General features: G+C 52.0%; 1 protein-coding gene across 4 annotated transcripts in view; it reads right to left on the reverse strand.

Moving 5' to 3' along the window:
• Positions 1-7105, reverse strand: part of CASZ1 (castor zinc finger 1) — a 199532-nt gene extending 192427 nt beyond the window's left edge. For all 4 annotated transcript variants that reach the window (XM_069874647.1, XM_069874643.1, XM_069874646.1 and 1 more), the window contains exon 1: positions 6946-7105. The gene's annotated coding sequence lies outside the window, so the exon portion shown is untranslated. The remainder of the gene's footprint in view (positions 1-6945) is intronic.
• Between the last annotated feature and the right edge of the window lie 1977 nt (positions 7106-9082).

A 9082-nucleotide genomic window follows, 5' to 3' on the forward strand; every position in this document is an offset into this window, starting at 1 on the left:
TAGAAGTTATGGACTTGAACAGGGAGACAACACAGACAGCAGAAGGAAAAAAAAATCCAAGTTCTATTTCTCCCCCCTTCTTTAGGTTTCAGATGCACGAGGCAAATTCCCAATTACAACAGTCCCTTCTGGCTGCAACTGGACTTGAGATAAGATACTTGAAAGGGGGGCCAAGGGCTCGGCATCTCCCGTAACACATGGGCACAGTCAGAAGGGCTCTGCCAACCCTGAAATGTTTATTTTTTCCCCAAAAGTCACACCCACACCCCCTTTAAAAGGGGTAACGGTGAAATGTGGTGGGCGAGGGAAGGCCCTAGGCAGGTTGCTGGCTCTCTGTGACGAGAGGTTCCCTCCCCGGTGCCCTCCTTGCAGGCGAAGGCAGGGCAAGGTGCTGCCAGCCCCCTAGTGTCCGCCCATCACCCTGCGCCGGGCAGGGCTGAGTTGGCATCACCCAGGGCACGGGGAGCGCCCCGCGAGGGCTGCCCTGCGGGTGACAAAGTGGGGCCACGCGGGGCAGCGTCCCCCGAGGGGAGCGAGACCCTCCAGTGAGAGCGGGAGAAAGGGAGGACGGCAGACCTGTTTCCCTCAAAGCGGAGAGCATCACCGTCAGAGGCCAACGTTTCAGGCCCAAGGGCCAGCAGGGTTGCTCGTCGTCTCTGGGACGCAAACTTGGTGACAACTTTCCTCGGCACAGGCCTGTGGAACAAAACCGACGTGTCCCGAAGCCACGAGCCCTCCCGACCCGTGCCCGCTCCCCAAAAAGCATCTCCCTCGCACCTCCTCTCCTGCCCCCGCGGGAGCCCCCTCCTCCTCGCTCTCTTTCTCTGTGTCCTCGAGACTCCTCTCACCTTGAGGAGTGTTAGGATTACCCAGCATTTACACTCAATGCTCCTCTTTATTCCTTAAGACTTATTAAGAATGATAATGAGCTCCAAAGCAGTGACACGTCTCTCTCTCTCCCCCTCTGTCGCGCTCTCTCTCTCTCTCTCTCTACGTGCCTTTTCCGTCAAAGACACACAGGACAAATCCGACCAAAAAAAAAAAAAAAAACCCTGACAATATGGATCAAGGACACATGAGGATTTATATTCTACAAATCCAGCCTTTTTTGTTTTTATTATTTCCACTCAAATTCCACCCTTTCCTCTTCTAACTCACATTCCCCCCCCTCTTCCCCAACCCTCTCGGACTTTGAATGAGAAAGAAGAAGAGGAAGAAGAAGAAGACGAAGAAGAAGAAGAAGAAGAGGAGGAGAAGCAAGCTGCTTGCCTGGAAAACCTCGTTAATGTGGAGCTCTTAAACGGTTGATTAATTTTAGCAAAATTTACGATGCACTCTTGCTTTTCTTTGAAGCTGCAGTCTTATACACCAAAAGCAAGTTAACTTTAAGATCCCCCGTGGAAACCCACTGCCCCTTCATTCTCAATGCTCCCTTTGGACACACAAACACACGGCAGAGCGATATCGTAGCAGAGCAGGGAAGCAGTCGCCCTGCCTGGTGCTCAAAGTGGTTCGGTTCAAATTCCTTTAGCGCAGCCTAATAATCACAACCTGAAAACTCTCAACTTCTGGCTACTTAACTTTCCATAAGGATTTAAAAAAAAAAATTTAAAAAAATCACTAGTCAGTCCTTCAAAACCAAAAGGAAACAGGGAAACATAAACACCAATTCCAGGAGAAGTCTCTCCAAGTTCCATCTGCTCACACCACAGCAACGCCAACCTCTCGGCTGCACGACAAACATCAGGTTCTGCCCAAGCCACCTTTAAACCAGCTAGAGGGAAAAACTGAACCTAAGGAAACGTAACGTACAGATTTATACGTATCCTGAAGCACACTCCAGTATTTCAGTCGTCTCCCCAGCTTCCTCCTACCCAGTATTTGCTTTTATTCTTTGTCTCCCCCTGCTAGACTCTTTTTCTGATATAGACATCAGGAGGTTAAGGGCTCAATTATCAAGTCTGTTGAATCCTCAGCTTCACGTTACTTAGGGGGGTTCTCTGCTGCTCTCTGGAAACTGCGCTGCCAAACCTCCTGCCTTCTCGGCTTTTCTTTTGCCTATTTCCAGCACACCTCTGTGCGTGAACCCACAAATCTATTTGGGGTAAGGGGAGAGAAGCTGTGAATTGCTTTGGGAGGCAGAAACGGTAACAGAAATAACCCTAGGAGTGCCCAGCCAGGCTGAACCTGAAGCGTTTGCGATCTTGAAACCTAAAGTAACATCCACATGGAATTTACAAAATATGATTCGAGTGGTTCTAATTAGCCCCAGTCTGTGGAAAAAATTGGAAGGAAGCGGCTCTTTGATTAATGTTACAAACCAGAAAGGAAACAGATTTTAAAAGTTAAAGTAGCAGCATTGTGGAATACAGAATCATTACCAGCGTACATTTACGATACCTGCTTCAATCAGATGGCTTGGGGTTTTGTTTTTAGGGTTTTTTCCTTTTTACTTGAAGAAAAAAAGGAAGACAGGATGCAAGTAAAAGCTTTTGTTTATGGAAGTGTGCGGCACTTTTATCTCCCGAGGAATTTATATAGCTGGACTGTGTATAAATCCTTCTGAAAATGAAATTAGCAAAACCAAAACAGGGGTGAAGGGGCGGGGGGGGGAGAAGAAAATCACCACCTCAGTAAATCATAGTGGCTAACCAGCCCCTGGCTTGGACAGATAGCAAATTGAGCTTTAATAGGAAGAAAAGAGAGTTGGAGAGGACAAGATTCATACCTGCAGCAAACTCCTTGCAAAAACGGGGGGCTATTTTTAATAAGGTTTAGAAAGTCACGGTACAAGTTTGCTTGGGCTCAAAAAGAAAAAGGAAATAAGTTTTTTTTTTTTCCAGTTAGCTTGATTGTTTTGGGTGGAGCTCAAGCGTGTGTGTATATATGCTGTATATAAAAATGAATTACTAATTCTTTCCTGGAAACTGTTTGAATTACAATCTGCGAGATACAAAAACACACCTTTATTTTAACACTGATTTTAATACAGATAGAATGGGGGGGAGGATAGCGAGGGAAAGGTTTTTTCCCAGTACACAGCAAAACCCTTAAGCAAGAATAATACCTCCCCACACATCTGCAGAGAGAGACACGCACACGCTCTGCTCAGCTGTACAACCACCAACTGAACTCCAGCTTTCCGTGGCTTTTCCCTCTACCCAGGCTTCGCTCTGAAACTGCAAGAATGACAACGTCATGTGTGTGGAAAGCTGACACTTGGAGCTTTTAAAAAGAAATGAGGGAAAAATAAGCTGTTGACTTCTTGGTTAAAGTATTTTCTTGTTCTAACTCATGTTCTTATGTCACTGGGCTAAAAAAAAAAAAGAGAGAGAGAGGGAGAGAGAGATATGACTTTCCTTGAATGATCTGTTTAACCTAAGCCAGAGGAAAAAAAAAGAAGTCATTAATTACTTATGTGAGCTATTGCTTCTGAAAGACAATAAACCTGCCTGGTCGCCATGGATATGACATATTTGCTCTGAAAACAACACAATAATTAGCAAAGGGGAAAGATACAAGGAGAATATGCAAACTCCTGAGTTTAAAGCCATAGTGTTTCCTTTTTTCCCCCCTCCTCTTTTTACTTGTCGGAGTCAATTCTGTTTGCAATTCAAATCAAACAAATAAACAGAATATAGAGCAAAAATTTTTAAATGATCCTCCACTCTACGAAACATACACAAAAAAAAAAAGGGAGAAAAATGAACAAGGGAAAAGATAAAGTCTAGTGTGGACAGGTCATAAACCACCTTGGTGTTTTCCATATATGTGTATGTATATGAAATATAAACGTATACACACACGTATGAGCTGTCAGGTTTCCATGCACTATTTCCTCTAGCATTATTCTTTTATTTTTAAGATTAGTATAAAAGCATACCGAGAGGAAAAAAACATCCTTGTTTTAGAGTGTGGAAACCTTTTGAAGGGACACTATGAGAAAGTACAACAAGGGGGGGTCTTGGAGTGTCAAACATGCATCGTGCTGGTCTTATTTTCTTTGCAAACCTTTTAACTTTCCTCCAGAAGAGGAGCAAACGCCACAGCTGGCGTGCACGGCGCCTCAGCCCGATCCACGCACCAGCTCCCCAGGAGGTCTCCAATTTTAAGCATTAAAAAAAAAAAAAATGTTTTCTTCTCTCACCTCAATGACTTTCTATAAAGTGATATCGCACCGAATCACGTGTAATAATGCAATGGACAAGTTAAGAAATAATGACAACTGAGTTGTACGCAGAGAGACTTCTTTGAAATAATTTATAAACGTTGCAGGGAAAATGTTTTTTAGGTTTCTCTCTCATTAGGATGAGACAAAGACTATTAAAACCCTCTCTAATGCGGTAGCTTTCTGGATTCTGACCTTCCACATTTAGAAACCGAGTAATAAAAACACCCTAACAAGCACTTTATCTTTAGAGATATTCGACTTTGAACTTATTTTAACATTAAAAAAGACTTGGGAGGTATAAAAATAACAATGTAGTTGCCACAAGTTTCTGTTGTTGTTGTTGTTTTCACCGCTAAAAAAAAAAAATCTTTAGAACAAAATAAGCAGATTAAGGAAACATCCCCCTAATTTAACCGGCTCTTTTTCTGTTTTGTTTTTTTTTTTTTAAACAATAGTTTTTAGCTGGACTCTTTGATCTTGAAAGGGTTCTGCTATCTTGTGTGATGAGGGGGGAAAAATGATCTGTTTTAAATGATGATGCAAAAAAAGGATCAAAGCCCTGACTTTCTGTTAGCCATAATAAGCTCTGTCTCGCACAAAGCTTCAACTTCAGGCTTTAATATATAAAATATACGGGAGCCCAATAAAAGCCCTGAAAAGGTACAAAGTCTGAAAACAAAAGGGGACGCTGCTCCTTTAAACGTTTTAGTGCATATGGAGTTTGATTTCTGAAAGAGATCAGTTTAACATCTCCATAGAAACCAGCAACAGATTATCATCAACAGAATAAATAACTAGTCTAATAAATTAAACAGGAGGCATAAGATCTGGAAACTTGATTACCGAAGTTCACCAATATTCCCCATAAACTCTTCCAAAGCACCTTTAGGGCAGCGAGCGAGGTGGCAGCGGCGGAGAATCCCGGGGAGGAGGGAAGAGGGGCTCGGGGAGGCGAGGGCTCCAAACCCCCTTCGCCAGGGGAGGATTCTGCGCTGGGGACGAGGGAATCGAGCGAGGGAAGCGGCTCCCGGGGGCAGCGGGGGGAGCGCAGCGCCTCCCCGCTTCCACCTGCCCGGCCCCGAAGGGCAGCGGGGTCCCGCACCTCGGGGGTCCCGCACCTCGGGGTCCCCGCACGCTGAAGGGGGTCCTGGAGGCTCTACACCCCCGGGGGTCCCCGCAAGTCCAGGTCCCGCATACCGGGGGTCTCGCACAGCGAGGATCCCGGGGTCCCCGCACACCCGGGGGTCCCCGCATCCCTACACACCCGAGGGTCCCCGCACATCAGGGGTCCCCGCATCTCTACACACCCAGGGGTCCCCGCACATCAGGGGTCCCCGCAACTCTACACACCCGGGGGTCCCCGCACATCGGGGGTCCCCGCATCCCTGCACACCCAGGGGTCCCCGCACATCAGGGGTCCCCACATCCCTACACACCCGGGGGTCCCCGCAAGTCCACGTCCTGCACACCCGGGGTCCCCACGCATCGGGGGTCCCCGCACACCCGGGGGTCCCGAAGTCCCCTTTTACACCCAGACGTCCCCGCACATCGGGGGTCCCCGCATCCCTACACACCCGGGGGTCCCCGCAAGTCCAGGTCCCGCACACCCGTGGGGGTGGTCTCGCACCTCGCGGGTCCCGGGGTCCCCGCACACCCGGGGGTCCCCGCAAGCCCATGTCCCGCACATCGGGGGCCCCCACACTCCCGGGTCCCGCACGCCCGGGGTCCCCGCCCCCCCCAAGGGTCTCCGCAAGTGCAGCTCCCGCACAGCGGGGCTCTGGCGCGTCGGGGATCCCGGGGTTCCCGCACAGCCCGGTCCCCGCGGCGGCGCCGAGCGGCGGCCCCGCCACCTGTTCGCCCCCGGCTCCCGCGGGACCCCGGGCAGGGGGCGGCGGGGGGGAAGGAGGCTCGGGAGCTGGGGATGGAGGGGATGGCGGGGGGTGTGTGAAACTTCCTGGCTCCGCACGGCGAATCAGCTGCGCATTCTGCGAATGCCACCGGGTAAAAATAACCCTCCGCTCCGCCGCGCTGCCCCTAACCCCGCAACCGCCGCTCCCACAAACTTGCCCGGCGCGGCTCCAGCAACTTTGCCAGCGCCCCATCCAAACCCCCCCGCCCCCCAGCGCCTCCCCGGGACCCCCGGGCGGGGACACGCGTGTTCCCCGAGAGCTGCGGCCGCCGCGTCCCGGCTCCCCGCAGCTCCCCCCGCAGCTCCCCCGGCTCTGCCCCCTCTCTACCCGCAGCTCCCCCCGCAGCTCCCCCGGCTCTGCCCGCAGCTTCCCACACCTCTGCCCCCTTCTCTACTTGCTCTGCCCCGGCTCTCCTGGCTCTGTCCCTTCTCTACCTGCAGCTCCCCGGGCTCTGCCCCTTCTCGCACGGCTTTGCCCCTTCTCCACCTGCTCTGCCCCCTTCTCTGACCGCAGCTCCCCGGGCTCTGCCCCTTCTCTACTCGCTCTGCCCCTTCTCCCACGGCTTTACCCTTTCCCTACTCGCAGCTCCCCCGGCTCTGCCCCTTCCCTACCCGCTCTGCCCCTTCCCTACCCGCTCTGCCCCTTCTCTACTCGCTCTGCCCCTTCTCCCCCGGCTCTGCCCCTTCCCTACCCGCAGCTCCCCCGGCTCTCCCCCTTCTCTCCCCGCTCTGCCCCCTCTCTACCTGCTCTGTCCCGGCTCCCCCCGCTGTCCCCCCGCTGTCCCCCCGGCTCCCCCCGCTCTCGGCACCTGCGGCCGGCGCCCCGCACGCCCCCAGCCCGCGCCGCGGCTCCGGCCGGGCTTACCTGCACTTGGGGCCGCTTTGGGTGACTTTCCAAGTCCAGGGCAATGTGTGTGTGTTTGGGATGGAGGCGGCAGCGCGCATGCGCCATCAAACTTGCCCTGATCCCGGATTTTTCCCTCCTCGCGCTCCCCTTCGCTTTGATTATTGAATTTTCCTATTTCTAACAGGAGGGCGGGCTGCGCGCAAAACACGGCCTGGACTCCGCGCCCCGGCCCGCGCGGGAGGGCGCGGGGAGCGGCGCGCGGGCGCGGAGCGGACTCGCTGCCCGGGCAGGCAGGGCGCGCAGGGGCGCCTGCAAAACGCGGAACGGATCGCCCTCCCCTGGCAAGGGGAAGGGAGAGGAGGTGTCCCCGTTTGCCAGCCCTCCCGGGGGGCTTCCCACCTCCTGCCCTGTTCCCCTTCGTCTCCACGACCCCTCTGCCTTCCCAGCACTGCAAGTTTGATACAGTTTTCTGGTTTGCAGCTGATGACCTCTGCCTACCTCGGTACCCTAGGGCCGAGCTCCATGCCCATCACCAACCAGGCTGCACCTATTTCTCATTCCACGGCTGCTTCTCCTCAGTGTCTATTTTACAGACTTCTAAACTTCGGTACTTTCCTCTTGCTTATGTTCTCAACTCCGGTTTTCACTCAAGTTTGAAACTAAACTGCTGTTTTGTTGCACCTGCAACCGTCCTCTCTCTTGCTCTAGTGATGCTCGAGTCCAGGATCCCAGAGAAAGCGTCAAACCGCAGCAGTGAGAGCCACGGGCAGCCTGGTGGGCTGGCTTGGAGCGATGTCACTGCAGGCCCAGAGCCGAGGGTTCCCCCACATCTGCACACACCTGAATTTCCAGCAGGCAGGCGTCCCATTTCTATGTGAAGAAACAACTTTCTTCAGCTCTACCTTGTCTATCAGCCCCATAGAATCATAGAATAGTTTGGGTTGGAAGGGACCTTAAAGATCACCCAGTTTCAAGCCCCCTGCCATGGGCAGGGACACCTCCCACTGGATCAGGGGCTCCAAGCCCCATCCAACCTGGCCTTGAACACCTCCAGGGATGGGGCAGACACCGCTTCCAGGGCAACCTGTTCCAGTGTCTCAGCACCCTCATCGTTAAGAAATTCCTCTTTATGTCTAGTCTAAATCTGCCCCTCTCCAGTTTATCCCCATTGTCCCCAGTCCTACCACCACAAGCCTTGGTGAACAGTCCCTCCCCAGCTTTCCTGGAGCCCCTTCAGCTACTGGAAGGTCGCTAGAAGGTCTCTTTGGAGCCTTCTCTTCTCCAGGCTGAACTCTCAGCCTGTCCTCGTACGGGAGGTGCTCCAACCCTTGGACCATCCTGCACAAGCCCCTGTTCTCGGCACGGATCGAGTCTGTGGGGCTGGTGTGGGTGAGCGGAGCTGCCTTCAGCGCACGACCTGCCGGGTTTGGGCCCTGGGCCCAAGATGTGCCATCCTGTCAACTCTTGAATGACTTTACTCGCTCTGCATCAGCACACCCACATGGAACCCCCTGCAGGAGCACCTCGCTCTTCCCCTGCCTGTGTCGTCTCCACCTGGGGACCCCATCCGACACTTAATTTAGGGTCTTTGGGGCAGAAATCGCTTGTTTGCCCTGGTTTTGTCAGTGCCTTGCACAATGGGGCCCTGCTGCATGATCCCAGCTCCTACGTGCTATTGCCACACACATAAATAATAACAATAATTAATAATAATAGAGTAATTCCTCTGATTTCGATGTGACTACTCATGTGAGTAGAAGTGACTCACGTACATGAGTGTTTGCAGGACCGCTGCCAGCTCTTGAGCTTTTATTGTGAGTCTCCCAATATTTGGTGTTCTCCTTTGATCCCCAGCTTCTGGAATGACATGTTTCTTGCACTTGTGTTTACACAGGGAAGCTTGGAAATGTGGCCTGGTGCTCCCGAAAGCCTCAGAAGCCAGAGGAGAAATAAGAAACTTCCAAAGAAATGGATTTCTAACAGCTTTGGAGAAAATCCTAGAATTTGGCAGCTTGGGAAGGGGGGGATCTGACTCATGAATTTTGAACAGATGAGTTTAGCAATGTACACCTATCAAGTTAAATATTTAGGACCCGGTAAAGACTAGACTTTTATTAACTCAGCCTAATTTACAGTGGGGAGAGATATTTCTGTG

This window comes from Phaenicophaeus curvirostris, chromosome 22, assembly GCF_032191515.1.
Source record: "Phaenicophaeus curvirostris isolate KB17595 chromosome 22, BPBGC_Pcur_1.0, whole genome shotgun sequence".
NCBI lineage: Eukaryota > Metazoa > Chordata > Aves > Cuculiformes > Cuculidae > Phaenicophaeus > Phaenicophaeus curvirostris.